This window comes from Petaurus breviceps, unplaced genomic scaffold (assembly GCF_028583685.1).
Source record: "Petaurus breviceps papuanus isolate PSGF00001 unplaced genomic scaffold, PetGlider_PUasm1.0 227, whole genome shotgun sequence".
In the NCBI taxonomy this organism is placed as follows: domain Eukaryota; kingdom Metazoa; phylum Chordata; class Mammalia; order Diprotodontia; family Petauridae; genus Petaurus; species Petaurus breviceps.
In genome coordinates, this window is record NW_027185896.1 from 17516543 (window position 1) to 17534250 (window position 17708).

General features: G+C 37.9%; 1 protein-coding gene across 10 annotated transcripts in view; it reads right to left on the reverse strand.

The window, feature by feature from the left end:
- The window catches only part of MAP4 (microtubule associated protein 4), a 229887-nt gene that overhangs the window by 197291 nt on the left and 14888 nt on the right, over positions 1-17708 (reverse strand). For 2 of the 10 annotated variants that reach the window (XM_069095950.1, XM_069095952.1), the window contains one exon: positions 12817-12903. The exons of the other annotated variants lie outside the window; for them this stretch is intronic. The gene's annotated coding sequence lies outside the window, so the exon portion shown is untranslated. The remainder of the gene's footprint in view (positions 1-12816; positions 12904-17708) is intronic. 10 annotated transcript variants of the gene reach the window in all.

Genomic DNA, 17708 nt, shown 5'->3' on the forward strand with positions numbered 1-17708 from the left:
ACACACACACACACACACACACACACACACACACACACACACACACAAAACTGGCCGTGTAACCTTGAGCAAGTTACTTAACCCCAATTGCTTAAAAAAAAAATCTATTTAAGGTCAGCTATTATCACTGGGCTAAAATTAGTTAACCAAAGCAACTTGCAGAAAGAATAAGTTTTCCTCAGTTTTTAATCTGAAAGAAATCTGGCTGGACAGAAGTTTTCCTGGGTTCCCCAAAATGCTACTTTGTAAGCTTTTTCAGGAGAGTATGAGTATCTCTACTTTTGACTCATATCCTATCCATCTCCAGAGAACACAGAGATCAAAATCTAACTTTTTCCTGTTAATTGCAGCCCTCGGTAGAAAAAAGAACAAAGAATTCTATGAATGAAAGGCATTTTTGTTATTAGTCATTCTATGACTGAAAAGGCTATTGAAAAGAAGCCATATTATGAACCCAAGTGATACATGCAGTCAAGAGCTAGGAGTTGCCAAACCCAAGTAAACTACAGCACAAAAGGAACTGGTAACTGTTTTCTGTCTGACCCCTACATACTTGAGAGTCAACATTCAAACAAGGCTTTGGCAAAAGCATCCCTATGACAAGCCTCGCTTCTGGTTACAAGCCAGTAATAAGACCCTAGGTTCCTTAAGGTTTCAAATTCAACAGGTAATTTTAAAGAACACCTGATACCTGAAATTGACATTTCCCCCACTCACTACCCCCTTCATCTTGAAAGATCTAACACCTGTATCAGAAGTATTTCATTTTCATTAGAAGGAAAATATTATGTCTTTTCTCAGTCAGCAAAGTCTATTAAACCAAATGCACAGTTAGAGAACCAAACAGAAAAGGTCACTGAAGAAAGGACATTGAAGGATGGCTATTAGGAACTGAAAGAAAAAAGCTGGGTTTTCATGAGGATGGTTAATTGCATCAGAACCAGATCTATTCCAACTTGATACACAATACAAAATTCCTCTTTGTAAAGTAATAACATTTATATATATATGGCACTTACCTGCATTTATTATCTGAGTCTAACAGACCTGGTGATTTAAATACGAAGTGGCATCCTCATTTTATAAATGAGGAAACAGTAGCTCAGAAAGTCAAATGACTTACTCATGGTTACACAGCAAGCAAGTTAGCCAAGTGTAGTCCTCTATTCTTAATGCCATGCTATGTTTATGTGCCAGATGATCCTCCTGCCTCAAAATTTATTCTTCTAGTAACAAGGAGCTCACTCTTTCTTGATGAGTATGGTCATTCATAGTAGGTGCTTAATTCATGTTTGCTGAATGAATTCCACCTTAGCAAAGCTTTTTTGCATTTCCAACAATAATAGCTAGATTCTCATTAAACTAAACAAAAATCATTGCATGACAAATATAGTATAGTAGCTTTTGTAGAGAACGGTCATTTTTCCTTTATAAGGAAAGTTTAATCACATCTGTAGTCCATTTAGAGTTCATAAGAACATATTTATACTTAAATATGCATAGTATGTATATTTCCAGGTGTCTACATCAGATTTAAAACTGGAAGTTTTAAGCTAAGAGACCAGAGAATTCAACCCTTCATCCAGATGAGAAAATCATAACCCAGGGAGGTTAATAACAAAGTAGAATGTGATTCCAAAGGCATATGCACTGGAGTTGCTGCATTTAATGAGGAAGACTCAGCGTCAACTCTGAAGTGAGATGATCCCTGGATGGCCAAGTGAAAACAAGTCTATCAGGGTACTGGCTGGGAAATTAAAAACAGGCTTTGTGCCATCAAATCTAGCCAGGGGGGAAATAATTACATTTCCTGAAGCAAGCTGGGAAGGAACAGGGCCCCCAGGTCCTGCGCCTGCCCAAATTAAACAGCCAAACAATGTTAGCTTGCTTCAGGTGCTCAGGGGACAAGAACAGTGAGTGATCAGGTCACACACAAGCCAAGAAATGCTTCTGTTCTCACTCCCCATCCACAGGAGAGAGAACGTGCTTCATGTGTGCTGCAAGATAAATAGAGCTCATGTGCACTAAGCAAACAACTCCTCCCAGAAAGAGAGAGGGATACTCTCCTTTCCCTTTAACATTGATCAGGTGCCAATTTCTCTAGTCTGTGATCCTCCACTCTTCACTATTTTTCCACACAGAGGTCTGTTGGTTTTACAAGGCCTGACTGCCAAGGTTTCACTCACCTGAACCAGCCCACTAGCAGCTAAGATTGCTCCAGATTTTTTATTCTTCCTAATATCATCCAAAAATCCTTGGAGTTACAAAAACATCCGTTTTATAAACAGATCCATAAATCCCTACCCATAGCAATAAACACTAGCTACATCCCCATCAGTTGTTGTCACAAGCAAGCTAACAAGGAGAGCCTGGAAACATAACTTCTGTTCCACCATCAGGCCTTGTATGAAGCCTTATCATGTTCTTGAAGAGAAAGTATGTTAATTTCTCTCCTACTTTTTGGAGAGTTCTATACCTTGGAGGTAGAGAAGAGGTCAGTAATTTATTTCTGTGATTCTCAAACTTTTTGTTCTGGGAATTTTTTTTTTTTTGCTTTTTGGAGGGCAATTGGGGTTAAGTGACTTGCCCAAGGTCACACAGCTAGTTTTTGTGTTAAGTGTCTGAGGCCGGATCCGAACCCAGGTCCTCCTGACTCCAGAGCCAGTGCTCTATTCACTGCACCACCTAGCCACCTCAGTCTGGGAATATTTTAAAAATTACTGAGGACACCCCAAAAATCTTTTGTTTATGGGCATTATATCTTGAATTTGCTGTATTAGAACACCCTTTTAGAATCACTGATTTTTATGATTGGGAAGAATTCTATGATTGGAAGAATTAAGAATGTCTCCAAAGAAGATGGTCTAGCCATACCAGATCTCAAAGTGGTAGTCATCAAAATAATATGTTACTGGCTAAGAAACAGAGTGGTGGATCAGTGGAATAGATTAGGTACAAAATACACTGTAGTAAATGACCATAGTAACTTAGTGTTTGATAAACTCCAAGAGCCAAGCTTTTGGGACAAAAATTATTTGACAAAAATTGCTGGGAAAACTGGAAAAATGTAGCAGAACTAGATACTGAACAACATCTCACACTGTGTACACCGAGATTGATCAGAATGGGTAAATGATTTAGATTAAAGGGTAAAACCATAAGCAAATTAGGGGGACGTGGAATAGTTTACCTGTCATATATATGGATAAGGGAAAAATAAGGACCAAAAAAGAGATACAGAGCATTATGAAATGTAAAATGAATAATTTTAATTATATTAAATTAAAATGGTTTTGCACAAAAACCAATATAACCAAAGTTAGAAAGCAAAAAACTGGGGGGGAAGGGAGGGGGAGGCATTTTATACCAAGTATCTCTGATAAAGGCCTCATTTCTTGAATACATAGAGAACTGAGTCAAATTTCTAAGAATACAAGTCATTCTAATGTGAAAGTATGTTTAATATGAATGTCTATGTAGAGCCTATATCAGATTGCACGCCATCTTGGTAAGGGAGGGAGGAGAAGAAGGCAGAGAAAATTTTAAATTCAAAAGCTTGTGGAACTCAATGTTGAAAATTAAAAAATTTTCTTAAAACGGAGAACAAATCATCCCCCAATTGGTCAAAGGCTAGGAATAGGCAGTTGTCAGATGAAGAAATCAAAGCTATCTATATGTAGTAACCCCCCATTTTGTGAACATTCCTCATCTCTCCCCAGCATAGGGGAGCTGCCAAGTAAAACTGCCCAAACCTGCTACCTGAATCCCAAACCCCTCCCTCCACCCCCCTTCTGTTCAGTTCTTGAAACAGATTTGGGACCTTTCTAGTTGGGCAACAAACTGACCACTGGGCAACAATCATTGGGCAACAAACTAATTACTACCTTTTGGCTTCTGTATTTTTCCCACTTGCATAGCAACTAAGTTGTAGTTTCCCCCTGGTAACAGCTATGTTGTGATTTTTGTCTATATAAACCCCGAGATATATATGCTCGGAGCTGCTTGATTTGGGTACATAACCCCTGGCAGTCTCCGGGTTAATTATGCTCCACAATAAAAACTCCATTTAAAATGATTAATGGTGTCACTCGCTGTTATTACCTTACAACACATATTCATATGAAAAAATTCTCTAAAACAGTATTGATTAAAGAAATGCAAATTAAAACAACTCTGAGGTACCACCTCACACCTACCAGATTGGCAAGGAGATCAACAAAAAATGAGAAAGGACCTATTTATGCAAAGATATTTATAGCAGCTCTTTTTGTGACAGTCAAGAATTAGAAAATAAGAGGATATCTATCAACTGGGGAATGGCTAAACAAGTTGTGGCATATGATTGTAATGGAATATTATTTTGTTTTCAGAAATGACAAGCAGGATGATTTCAGAAAAACCTGGACTTAAATGAACTGATGAAGAATGAAGTGAGGAGAACTAGGTTAACACTGTACACAGAACAACACCGTATGATGAACAACTGTGAATAACTTAGCTATTCCCAGCAAAACAATGATCCAAGATGATAATGCCAAAGGATTTATGATGAAAAATGCTATTTGCCTCCAGAGAAAAAACTGGTGTCTTACTACAGACCAAAGGATACTATTTTTCTCTTTCTTTTTTTTGGTTTGAGTTTTCTTCCACAAAATGACTAATAAAGAAATGTTTGGGGGGCAGCTAGGTGGCGCAGTGAACATCGTACCAGCCCTGGAATCAGGAGGACTGGAGTTCAAATCTGATATCAGACACTTAACACAAAACTAGCCATGTGATGCTGGGCAAGTCACTTAACCCCAACTGCCCTACCTTCCCCCCTCCAAAAAGCAAAAGAAAAAAATATATATTATATTATATATATGTGTATATACATATATACACATATATATAAAGAAACAATCCCTACTCACAGAAAGAACTCCTTTGAAACTATTCCTCCTCCAAAAGAAAAAGAGGCACATTTTATTTATTTTAACATTAATCCTATGCTGATCCCTAAAGTTTTCTATTCCTGAACTTTTTTCCATATGGAGACCTGTTGTTCTTATGAAGTCATTGGGAAAATATTCTAATGGATGAGACAAGTAAATATATAAGTATATACAGCATATGTATATAGTATACAGTAAATGTAAAAGAAATACAAGTTATTTGGGGAAGGAGGACACACACAGTTGGGAGAAATCAATAAAGGCTTCATATAAAGAAGTTGTACTTGAGATGCAACTTAAATGAAGAAAGTGACATTCCAGGGCAGAAAGAAACAAAGAGAAGGCTAGTCTGGCTGGATCATAGAGTACAGGAGGGTCAGTACTGTCCTATGAGGCTGGAAAGATAGGCAAACACCAGGCTGTGAAAGGCCTTTAAAGGGTATACAACTATTTATTTAGGTTCACTGTAGAATGGATTCTTGGTCTTAGACAGGTTAGCCTAGATGGTTCCTGAGAATTCTTCAATGTTGAAATTCACTTCTTACTCTCACAGAATAAGTGGTTAGGAGAAAAAAAAGCAGTGAATATAGACTATCCTTCCCAGATGTTTGGTATTAAAATGAAACATCAAAACTGGACGGTTCAGGGAAGGCTTTTGTATTTTGTTTTTTAGGATGGAAAAACATGAGTATGTCTCTAAACAGAAGTACTAATGAAGCTGATTGAAAGATGCAAAGGAGAGACTGGATGATCAGTGGATTAAATTCCTGAAGGAAGTGGGAGAAGACAGGCTCAAGAACAGGAAGTAAAAGGCCCAAATTTGGAAAAAGAACACTTCCTCTGATGCTGCTGCTCTTCGGTCATGTCTGACTATATGATCATATTTGCAGTTTTCTTGGCAGAGATACTGGAATGGTTTACTATTTCCTTCTCCAGTTCATTTTATAGTTGAGGAAACTGAGGCAAACAGGATTTAATGGCTTATCAAAAAGCGAGTGTCTGAGGTCAGATTTGAATCCAGAAAGATGAGCCTTCCTAACTCCATGCCTAGCACTCTATCCATTGCACCACCTAGCTGCCCTCCTCTGATATAGGGTAAAAAAAAAGATGAATGAAGCAGAGAAGTTTTATGGTGTAGAAAAGAAAAGCTGAGGAAGTTTTCAGTTAAAAAGAAAATTTAATACTGTCTTCTCAATGAAGTAGAAGAAAAGTTCAACTGCTGACCATAAGAACAGAGTGGAACTGAAAACTTCCCAGACTTTGGGGGGAAGAGGGGAAGGAAGAAGGGGAGGAGCTTCAAACTATTACTGTAGGGAATTTAATAGAGTAAAAAGAAATTTCATGTAGCAGTGAGAACCCAACTACAGAGAGACATTGACTGTAATGTTCAAAAACCAGATCAGAAGGGTTCCTTTTATTCCAATTACTACTTGTTGAAAAAAGCCAAAGTATAATCACAGAATTAGAAAATAATCTAATCTTAGAACTGAGAGAGATTTTAGTAATCCTGGTTCCCAACAGGAATTTACCATCAAATCTCAAAGCTTTACCTGGTACATTTCCAAGTTGGCTACTTCTGATCTTGCCTCTCCTACTGGTTTGGTGGGACTCACAGCAAGAAGGTAATATAGTAAAAAGGACTGTCTCCTCCCTGGTGTCACTCAGATTTCATTGCTAGTAAACGATCTCACTTCCACCACTCCAGTGCCACAAAAACCCCAGGTAGCTCTGGTTCCCAACTCTCATCTTACCAAAGAAGAGAAAAGGTTAAGTGACTGGCCAAAGTTCCTGCAAACTTCAAGGTGATTGCAGAGCTGAGGGTATGTCTAAGATCAGTCTTCTCTCTCCACAATGAAAGCATTCCTTCACCATCCCCCAACAATCTTACAAGAATTATAGCCACGTGGGATAAATGCAAAGAAACTTTCCTGTAGCAATGGGGGAGGAAGAAGGGGGGAAAGGCCACACAGTGAGATGCCAATTCTAACCCTTTAAATTCAGAGCCTACATTTATAGGGATTTCACCTACAAAACATGGCAACACTACAAAATTCAACTCTCCTGGAAAGGCATATTACATCAGTTTTAGTCCCAAGAGAGAAAAATGTCAGATATAGTCATGGGTTTTCCTACTTTTATAAAGATGACATCTACTATGATGAGGCACATTATTTTTTCTTATGATTTCAAAATCCTGGTGAACCTAGTACACAGCATTAGGAAAGAAAATATGTTAATGTCAGCATTATCCAGCTCTAGTCTGCCACTCCTCAAAACACTTCACTATACAACCTCGGGGACTACTTTTCACAACCCTACAAGTACTATATTCCTGCCCAACTAGTCCTTACATTTATGGTCAACCTGATTCACATTTCTAGTTACAAATCTGCTAAGGTAAGCATCTTGCCCAAGACTACAAACCCACAAGAGAACAGAAGCAAGATCTTCACTGGTCAGCATAGCTTTCAAAGCTCTACTTCATTATCCTGAGGATTTTACCAGCTGTGGCTTGTGTTATTTACTCTCCTTCATAGGTTTTCTTCTCCAGCCAAGTAAGTATGCATGATTCCCTTTGTACAGCAACTTGCTTGCTCCTGCTCCCATATCTTAAAATGTGGCATTTTCACTGTCTATAATACAGTAGAAAGTTCCTTTTCCATCTCCTATATCACCTTCAAAGCTTAGCTTATATTTTACCTCAAATTTTTCACAATTAGGGAAGGCAGAATAGTATAACAAAAAGAACACCCAAATAAGCGTTAGAATCTTAGAGGGATAGTCCCAGCTCTACTGACTGAATTTGTGGTGTGAGGTGTGATCTTGGCAAGTCAGTTAACCTCTCTGAGGTTCAAATTTCCTCTTCTATGAAATAAAGGGATTGAACTAAATAATTTCTAGATCTAAAACTCTGCAACTTTACAATTCTTACTGCCTGCCTAAGTGAGGTCACCTCTTCTCAGAGCCTTCCTCACTTAAGTAATAGTTTCCATTAAAAGTAGTCTACAATTTACAAATAGAGTTTGTTCTTAATGCCCTTTTTTAGTCATCTGTTTGGCATATAGCACTCATTTGGCCATAGAAACATCATAAATATTGTTTATGTTCCCAGGCGAGACTACAGAAAGTTATTCAATCTCTATTTGGCAAAAATGTAGGTCTGACTATCGGCCAAAGTTCACAGGATCATAAAATCAGAAATGAAAAGTGCCTCCAATCATCTCATCCAATACTAAGAATTTACAAAAGAGGAAATTGAGGCCCAATGAGGTTTAATTTAAAATTTTTAAGGTTCAATTTTAAAATTGCACAGCTCTGCGTCCTGACAGCAGATACGGGAATGAAGATGCCTTTCTCCTATTTTGGGAACAGAGCTGATCTTGAGTGAAATTCAGAAGTGGTTCAAAAATTATCTATGGTATCCTTTCTGCACTCTTCTCCCATATCACAGTGTCCCCATCCAGAGTGCAAAGCTGCACTAAGCCCTCTCTCACTGCACCACCTCATAAAATCCTGCCCAACCCGCTAAGAACAACCTCCAAAATTACCTTCCTGTACCCACATCAACCAAAAGTCCTATTCTTTCAATGGAAGATCTTGGTTGGCTAGGTGTCATAACAAAAGCCCATTTTGGTTTAACTCCTAACAGAGCTAAGAACCAAAAGGAGAGCCAAAAGACCCTCTACTGACATCCACAAAATCAAACAACTAAAACATAAACCAAGTTGGGTCATAAGACCCTGCTTATAGAAATATATTTAATACTAAGATATAAAACTAAGTCATTGCTACCAGAAATTACTAAAAAGTCATTCTCAAAGAGCTCACACATACTGATCTATGCAGTTCCTGCAAGGAAATGACAGAAAACTCTAACCATATTACTGCAGGTTACAAAAATTCAATCCTAATACCTAGAAAGATACAATTAAGTGGTCAGAATCACATACCAAAAATTCACTATCTTTCATAAATTAATAGACAACAAATCACTGCACAACAAAAACAAACCTCCAAATATACTTGAAAATCCAACAAATGAACTTCTGGAACCAAAGCATCATCTGACAAAACATTGACCCATAAAACTTTAAGAAATGTTTTCAAAAGATGTCACCATCCCAAATATTCACAATCTCCAATCCATGTGGAATGAGAAGCTCTCAAATAAAAAGGCCCAGCAGAAGAAAATCAAAACTATGTGGCTAAAGTATCAAGTATAAAACACACCCATCATCCTGTTACTGAAGGGCTTCTATTCCAATAATTTTATTCAATGATATAAAGCAATCAATATAGTCATATGCACAACAATCTACTGAACATTAAACATTAAAGTAGTCCCAGGACCCTTTCTAAGCAGATGAAAAGAACCACCACAACAGTGATACTTATACAGGCTTTAAAGTTTACCAAGATGTTTTCACAGTCATTACTTTACTTTATCTTCACAATGATCCTGTGAGATAAGGGGAGCAGATACAAAATCTCAAGGTTGAAAGTGATCTCAAACACCATCTAGCCAAACCCATGACTGAAAAAGAATCCCTACAAGCAATAATTCAACATCTGTACTGAAAATCTCAAGTGAAGGGGAACTCTTCCCATTCCAAGACAGCCCTTCCCACACTTCTGAACATCTCTAACTAGGACTCTGGTTTTTATTATTCTATTTTCAAATAGCAAATGTATTTATTTAGTACCTCCTTCTCAGTCCTCAAATCTTGTTGACCTCTTCGCAACAGGGACTGCCTCCTAGAAGAAATCTTCACACTGGTTTTTATGACACAGTTCTATTGATTTTCAAAACATCTGCCCAATCCTATTCTCAGTTTCTTTTGGCTGGGGGGGAGGGGGGAGGCATGTGAGTGAGTGGGGGTGGGAGGTATGGGAGGCAGTGTTTCAGGGATTCCACAGGATAACAGAATCACAGATTTAGAGTTCAAAGGAACCTTAGAGGTCATCTACTACAATCCTTGTACTTTACATATGAGGAAACTGAAGCTAAGAAAGGTTAAATGACTTAACTAGGATCACACAGTTAGGAAATGCCAAAGACAGAATTTAAACCCAGGTGTTCCTCAAGCCAAACCCAGCAAACCGTCCCTTTTACTGCCTAAATTACTCAACCACCTTCTCAATTCTGATGACTCCCAAGTCTACATAGTTAATCTTTCTCTTTCCCTCCAGAGTTCCAGGGTCTTGAAAATCCAAATGCCTGCTGGTCGTCTCCACTTGATAGCCCATAAGCACCTCAAACTCAACATGCCCAAAACAGAATCCATTATCCTTTCCCCTCCTCCTAACTTCCCCATTTCAGTCAAGGACACTATCATTGTTCCAACTGTGCCTATAAACAACATAAATTTCTCTTTCTTTTGGCACCTCTATCACTCCCACCCCCTCTGCACATAGAAAGAAATACAAAAATAAAACCCTTCTAAAAGATATTCCAGCCTACCCTTTCAAACTAATTATCACTCCTCTTCACTCATGCTACATTACATCCAAACAGGCCAATGTTCTATTTTCAGTAGACAACATTCCAGCTTCTGTCTGTGTCTCTGTACAGGCTGTCTATGCCTGAAATGCTCTCCCCCTTCCTCATCTCCAATTCTATGAATCCCTAGATCTCTTTGAGGGTAAACTCAAGTGCTACTTCCTTCAAGAAACCTCTCATAAGTCCTCCAGTTGTTAGTGACCACCCCACATACACACACACACACACACACACACATCTATCTTTTGATAGATAAACGGGCAAACAAATTCTTGCCTGTAGGATCAGATGTGGTGCCGTAAGGGACCACAAAGACCACCTAGTCGGTTTTCCTAGAACAAAAGTTCAACAAGGGTGAGGCATTTTTTTTAAGACCACAGCAGTAATAAGTGATTTGAACTCTTGTTCCTCAAGCTCCTTCTTTCCAAACTGCCACCTTGTTCATTCATCCAATAATTTTTAATTTCCCAAGTATGAGGTAGACACCTGATGAAATGGTGAGATGGAGGACAACACCTATAAGCTAAATAGTGTTACATAACTGATAATATAACACAGGAGATAAGGACATTACAATTAAGTGTATAAGGACCCTTCAAAATCATCAAGTCCAACCTCCTCATTTTACAGAGAAGAAAAAGAAGTGGCTGAGTTACTTACCCAGGGTCACACAAGTAATTAAACAGTGGAATTAGGAGTTTTGAACACAGGCCCTCGCTCCAAACTGGAGGTTTTATTTTCCAACACTCAACATGCTGTGCCTATAAACTTAAGGACTTAAAAAACAGCTCTAGGTAGTTTTGTTTTGTTTTATAATTTTCTTTCTCTAGGTAGCTATTAATCCCAAACTAGTGAATTTTACAAAAGGAACCATGGGGGCGGCCAGGTAGCACAGCGAGTAAGAGCACCGGCTCCAGTGTTGAGAAGACCTGGAGATCGAATCCCGGGCTCAGACACTTAGCACCCACCCAGAAACACCTGGCTGTGTAACCTTGAGCAAGTTACTTAACCCCGATTGCTTAAAAAAAAAAAAAAAAAGTAACCATGACCAAAAGTAACAGATATTTCCCACTACACTTAAAGGGAATGGTTAAACATGATTGATTCAGTTGAATACAAAAACATCAAGCTATAAACAATAAACATAAAAAATGAAAAAGAATTTGGGGAGGATACCCAGATGCCAAGTTTTCATTTAATATTTTTCTTAAATATGTCTAATTCACAGTTTTAGCTCCTAAAAATGCTAAACTCAAATGAGAATCTCCGGTAAAACTTCTTCAATAAACAATCCTCTATTGGGAAAGTGAAGTATAACTGAAAGCATTTTAAGCTGATCTTACAATCTGAAGGTGGTAGCTTTAACTAGAGTTCATATCAGGCCAAACAGCAAAGTCAAAAGTAATAGAGTAGAGAAAGGAGCATTTCTTTATAATGATTCTATGATCAGTAATATTAAGCCCTCCAGTGCCTCCCTATGACTTGGTGGTCACCAGAGGCTGTTGCACAATTGGGCCAGAGCAGTGAAACAAAGTGAAATAAACAGGACCAGGAAAACAATGAACAACAAAACAAGCTAAGTGCTGCAAAATGATAATGATCAAGCTTGGCCCCAAAAAACCAACATTCATTCCCTTTCCACAGCAATGGAATATGGCGGATACATATATGTATACCCAATACATTTTGATGTATTGTATGGTTTTGCTGAACTTTTTTCTTCCTCTTTTTTAAATTCTTTATTCTAAGGGATGGTTATCGAGGATTGGGGGGGAGAGAGAGAAAAGTCAGACACTTAACAAGTATTTATTAAATGCTTTTTATATGTGCCAGATGCTGGTAAGCAAAAGGGATACAGAGAAAAGCCAAAATAGTCCCTGCCCTCAAAAAGCATACATTCTAATGGGAGGGCCAACATCAAACAACTATGTACCTAACAAGATCTACACAGGGTAAATTGGAGGTAATCTGAAAGGGAAGGCACTAGCATTAAGGGAGACCAAGAAATGTCTCTTGCAAAAGGTGAGATTTTAGCAGAAACTTCAGGGAAGCAAGAGAAATCAGGAACCATGGAGGACAGACAATGCAAAGGTCCAAAGTCAGGAGACAGAGTGTTTTGTGGGAAGAACAGTTAGGAGGTTGGTGTCTCTAGAATGTAGAATATGTGCTGGGGATTAAAGTATAATAAGATTGGAAAGGTGGAAAGAGACTAGATTATGAAAAGCTACAAAAGTCAAATAGGTCATTTTATATTTGCTCCTGGAGGTAATAAGGAGTCACTAGAATTAACTGAATAAGAGATAAGGGTGAGATCTGTATTTTAGAAAGATCTCTGTGGTAGCTGAGTGGCTGTAAGGAGAGATTTGAGGCTGGGAAACTCACCAGAAAGCTACTGCCAATAGTCCAGGCCTTGAGGTGATGAAGACCAGGGTGGTAGTAGTGTCAGGAGAAGAAAGGGAAGGAGAGATGCTGTGAAGGTTAAAAAAAAAAAAAAGAGAACCTATAAATCAACTGAATACTGAAAAGTCAAAGTTGACACTTAGATCATCCATCTGGTTGACTAGGAAGATAGTGGTACCCTCAAAAGCAACAGGGAAGTTAAGGCAGGGAGGTTGGGGGAAAAGATAATGAATTTAGTTTTGCATATGTTGAATTTAAGAGTCTATTGGAAAGGGCAGGTAAGTAGTAAAGTAGATAGAGAAACCACCCTGTAGTTAGGAAGTCCTGAATTCAAATCTAGTTTCAGACACTATTGTGACCTTTGGCAAGTCACTTACTCCTGATTGCCTCAAAAAAAGTCAACTGGATAACCAGTTCTAAATGCCCAATGGGCAAAGAAAAAGGTTAGGGTTGCATGAGTAGACCTGAAAAATTATCTGCATAAAGAAGAAAATTGAATCCATGGGAGATGATTTCACCAAGCAAAATTGTAGAGGAGTAAGAGAAGAAAAGAGGGTGCAGTACAGAGCCCTGGGAAAAACCCATGATTAGTCACACAGGTGACACAAAAACAAGATATAGCAATAAAAACTGATTTTAAAAAAGTAATAAAGGAAGCAGTATCCTAATTTTCTGAAAATTTGAAAAACTCTGAGCATCCTGCACTAAAGTCACCAGAAGTAGAATTTTATAAAAGATGTAAGTCACTCTGGTTACATTTTATCCATTATAAATGTTGGATTTGAGAGCACCAAATCTTTATGATCTCCTAGTTCCTAGAGAAATATACAAACTTCATAACTGCTTGTTTTCACAGCCTAAATTTTTGTCTGACCTATATACTATCATCCCTTCTAAACAAGTGAATAAAAATGTGAACAAAATCCATATACCAAAAGATTTTATTTTCTATTCCTAAGATCAGTATAACTGACATAAGTAAACAGAAATGCTTTCTAATTTTATTTCCTTTCTTTACATCTTAGTAAAAAGGCTGTAATGTCTAAATTTTTAATGGTTCATCAATAAAACCGATATAGTCCTATTAATGTCTAGTTCAAAAACAGAAACAAATATCTACTATCAAATCCCTCAACTGCTGAAAAACAAAAATCAATTTGTGAATTACTCCAACTGTTTTAGAACACAATTAAGAATTATTCAAGAAAAGTAACTGAAGGTCAAAGGCAAAAAGAAGGATCCCATGTACACCAAAATATTCAGAGCATTTTTTTTGTCATAGCAAAAAAAAAGGGGGGGAAATAAAGTATATGCCCACTGACTGGGGAATGACTGAAAAACTGTAACAAGTAAATGTAATGGAATTATAGAATAAGAAATAATAAATGCAAAGAATTTAAAGAAACTTGGGAAGACATGCATGAATTGACAGTGAAGAAAGTGAAACATACAATAATAAAATAAAACAACATTAAAATACCTCAGAATTATGATTAACCTAATGATCCATTTTGATTCCAGGAGTGGTGGAGAGATGTAAAATGCTGCATGCCATTAGGCATGCGCTGGCCTGTTTTACTTAATGGTTAGGCAAACAGTCCTTGTCACATTTCTTTTTTAAGCTTCAATCAAGTCCATCAACTGAAGAATGAATGGCTAAAGGAACTCTGGTACTTAAATGTAATGGAATATTAATGAGGAATATAAAAAAAGTGATCTGCTGTAAAGTAAGCAGACACTAGAAAACAGCATATACATTAATACAGAAATGTGACCAGCAAGAACAAAAAGAATTGGCTACTATAACTGCTAATGAGCAAGCTCATCCAGAAGATGAGATGAGAAAATGCACTTCCCTGCCCTCACTGCAAAGGTAGGAGATTATGGGTGTGGAATCCTACAGAGATACTATCAGAAGTGGTTTTGAAGAATTCTTTCCCCTTCTTTCTTTTTTAATTTTTGTTACAAGGGGTGATGATGCAGATGGGAGAGAGGAGAGATGAAATGAAAATGTTTACTTCCTTATATCTGTAAGCATGTACAGGCCATGTCCACCGAAAAAATATTAAGATCCTTGAAACCAAGAACTATGTTATTCTTGTCTTTATATACCAGGGCCCTAGCACAAAATAATAGCACAATAAATTGTTTACTGAAAACAAAACGCTAACAAAGTAATATGGCTTAAAGCCGCAATAAGATTCCTTTAATACCAATAATGAGGTTCTCAAATTCTATCTCAATCAATAGGTTTCTTTTCACAAAGACTTGTTACTCCAATCACATCTTAAGAAAAAAATATAAAAAAAAAACATTTCATTCCATAAAAAGGAGCTGCAAAACCTGAAGAGCCTGAGAACATTATTCTGTGTATAAGGAACAATTCACATGTAAAATACCTATATTACTTCAGAAATTAAGATATTTGAAATTATTTTTAAAATTCATCTGATTTTAGGGGCGGCTAGGTCGTGCAGTGAACAGAGCACTGGCCCTGGAGTCAGGAGGACCTGAGTTTAAATCCGGCCTCAGACACTCAACATTTACTAGCCATGTGACCTTGGGCAAGTCACTTAACCCCAATTTCCCTCCTTTCCCCCCTCCAAAAAGGAAAAAAAAATTCATCTGATTTTAGTTTTATTTGGTTTGTACAGCAATAACACGTTCAATTCAAATGAAGAAAAAACTACTGCTTTCCAAAAAAGTTAAATACCACAGGTATAATTTTCTAAAAAACATGGTGACTCATTCAGGGACAACAATGCAATAGATTATTACCTCATCATTTTAGCCAGAAGCCTGTTACTGAATGAGAAGGGGGGGGGGGGTAGAACTGAGGGAGGCAACCATTTGACAACTATCAAGAAAGGAGATTTTTAGAATTCAGGCAGAAAAAATACTATATATCCTCTAATCCTCTTTTTGGAGCAAAAATTCTGTTCTACTTGCCAAAACTTCCTCACCTTATCTGGCTCCACACCTAGCTCACCTATCCCCACTTCCACTCTAAATAGGTTATTTTCACTTAGCAATTCCAGACCAATTAAGCTATAAAATGATAGTTTTATTTAACCAATTGTAGGAGAAAATTGTCACTGAACTGCTGAGCATATAGGGATGAGAGGAAGACAACTTTTCATTTACTGTAGAGACCCATTTATTCATCAATGCCCAGGTGAACAATTTTAAAACTTGTATATAAGAGCCTGACATCTTTTTCTGACTAAAGATCAAATTAAAAATAGTATTTGCTGGAAGGCACCTCTTCTGAAAATACAGTTATCACTTTAAATGACTTTCATGAGAGCAAATAAGTACAACCCAGAGCCAACAGCCAAAGCTGCCTGCCCCCCACCCACCAACATTGGAATCGAGCACATGAGGTGGAGGGGTCACCTAAACCTTCGTACTCTGGCCCTTCATGGTTCATTTCTCACACATAAAGCTGTCACTGTTTCAGGGTTTAAATACTCAAGCTGCTAACATCAGTCAATTATCCAGCCTTTATACTACAAATCAGACAGCTCCTAGTGTCCCACGGCTCAGTTTGACTTCATCCCTTTTCTCTTTCACAACCCAGCTTCTAGACTCTATACCTCTCCTTATTCCCAGTCACTTAACCCCAGGTCACACAGTTTCTCACCCAGCCATTCCACAACCTGCTCTCTTCTCAGTCCTTTCTCTACTTTAACACTCTGTAGCTTCTGACACTGCCAGCCCCATCCACCTTTATTAATGCTCTCCTTCCTCAGTTTTTGTGATATTAATGTCTTGGATAAATCATTTCATTAGTTAATTTTTTAAAGCATATATTAGAAAAAAGTAGATCAATGAAACAGACTAGACAAGGGAAAATAAAGAATAACAAAACTCAATGACCCAGTGTTCTCTGGTAAACTGGAAAAAATATAAATCACTTAATAAAGAATTCATGGGGCGGCCAGGTAGCACAGCGAGTAAGAGCACCGGCTCCAGTGTTGAGAAGACCTGGAGATCGAATCCCGGGCTCAGACACTTAGCACCCACCCAGAAACACCTGGCCATGTAACCTTGAGCAAGTTACTTAACCCCAATTGCTTAGGGGCAGCCAGGTGGCTCAGTAAGAGCACCAACTCCAGTGTCGGGATGACCTGGATCAAATCTGGGCTCAGATACTCAGCACCACACCCAGAAATAACTGGCCGTGTAACCTTGAGCAAGTTACTTAACCCCTATTGCTTTAAAAAAAAAAAAAAGAATTCACTAGTTGATACAACTTCTCGGAAAACTGAAAAGCAATTTGGCAGATCAACTCCCAGGGAAATACTTAACAAAAAAAAAAGTCATTCCCAACAGATAATTGGTCTGTTGACATGAACAAATAGGTCCACATATGTGATACTGGTTAAACATATTTTCGGACTTTTTCTATGTATTGAGCAGTTATGTTTATTTTTTTCTTCTTCCTTGGTCTTTTAAAAAATATTGTTATAGGGGCGGCTAGGTGGTGCAGTGAATAGAACACTAGCCCTGGAGTCTGGAGGACCTGAGTTCAAATACAGCCTCAGACACTTAACACAAAAACTAGCCGTGTGACCTTGGGCAAGTCACTTAACCCCAACTGCCCTCCAAAAAGCAAAAAAATATATATACTGTTATATAGGATGTTCCAGGCACTATACTAAGCACTTTACAACTATTATCTCATTTAACCCTCAAGATAACCCTGGAAGATAGGTTACTATTATCCCTATTTTACATTTGAGGAAACTGAGGCAAACAGCTTAAGTGACTTGCCCCAGGCTTCACAGCTAGTATTTAAGGCTTAATTCAAACTCAAGTCTTCATGACTCTTATGCTGCACCACCTAATTATCAAGAAGAAAAGAGTAAGAG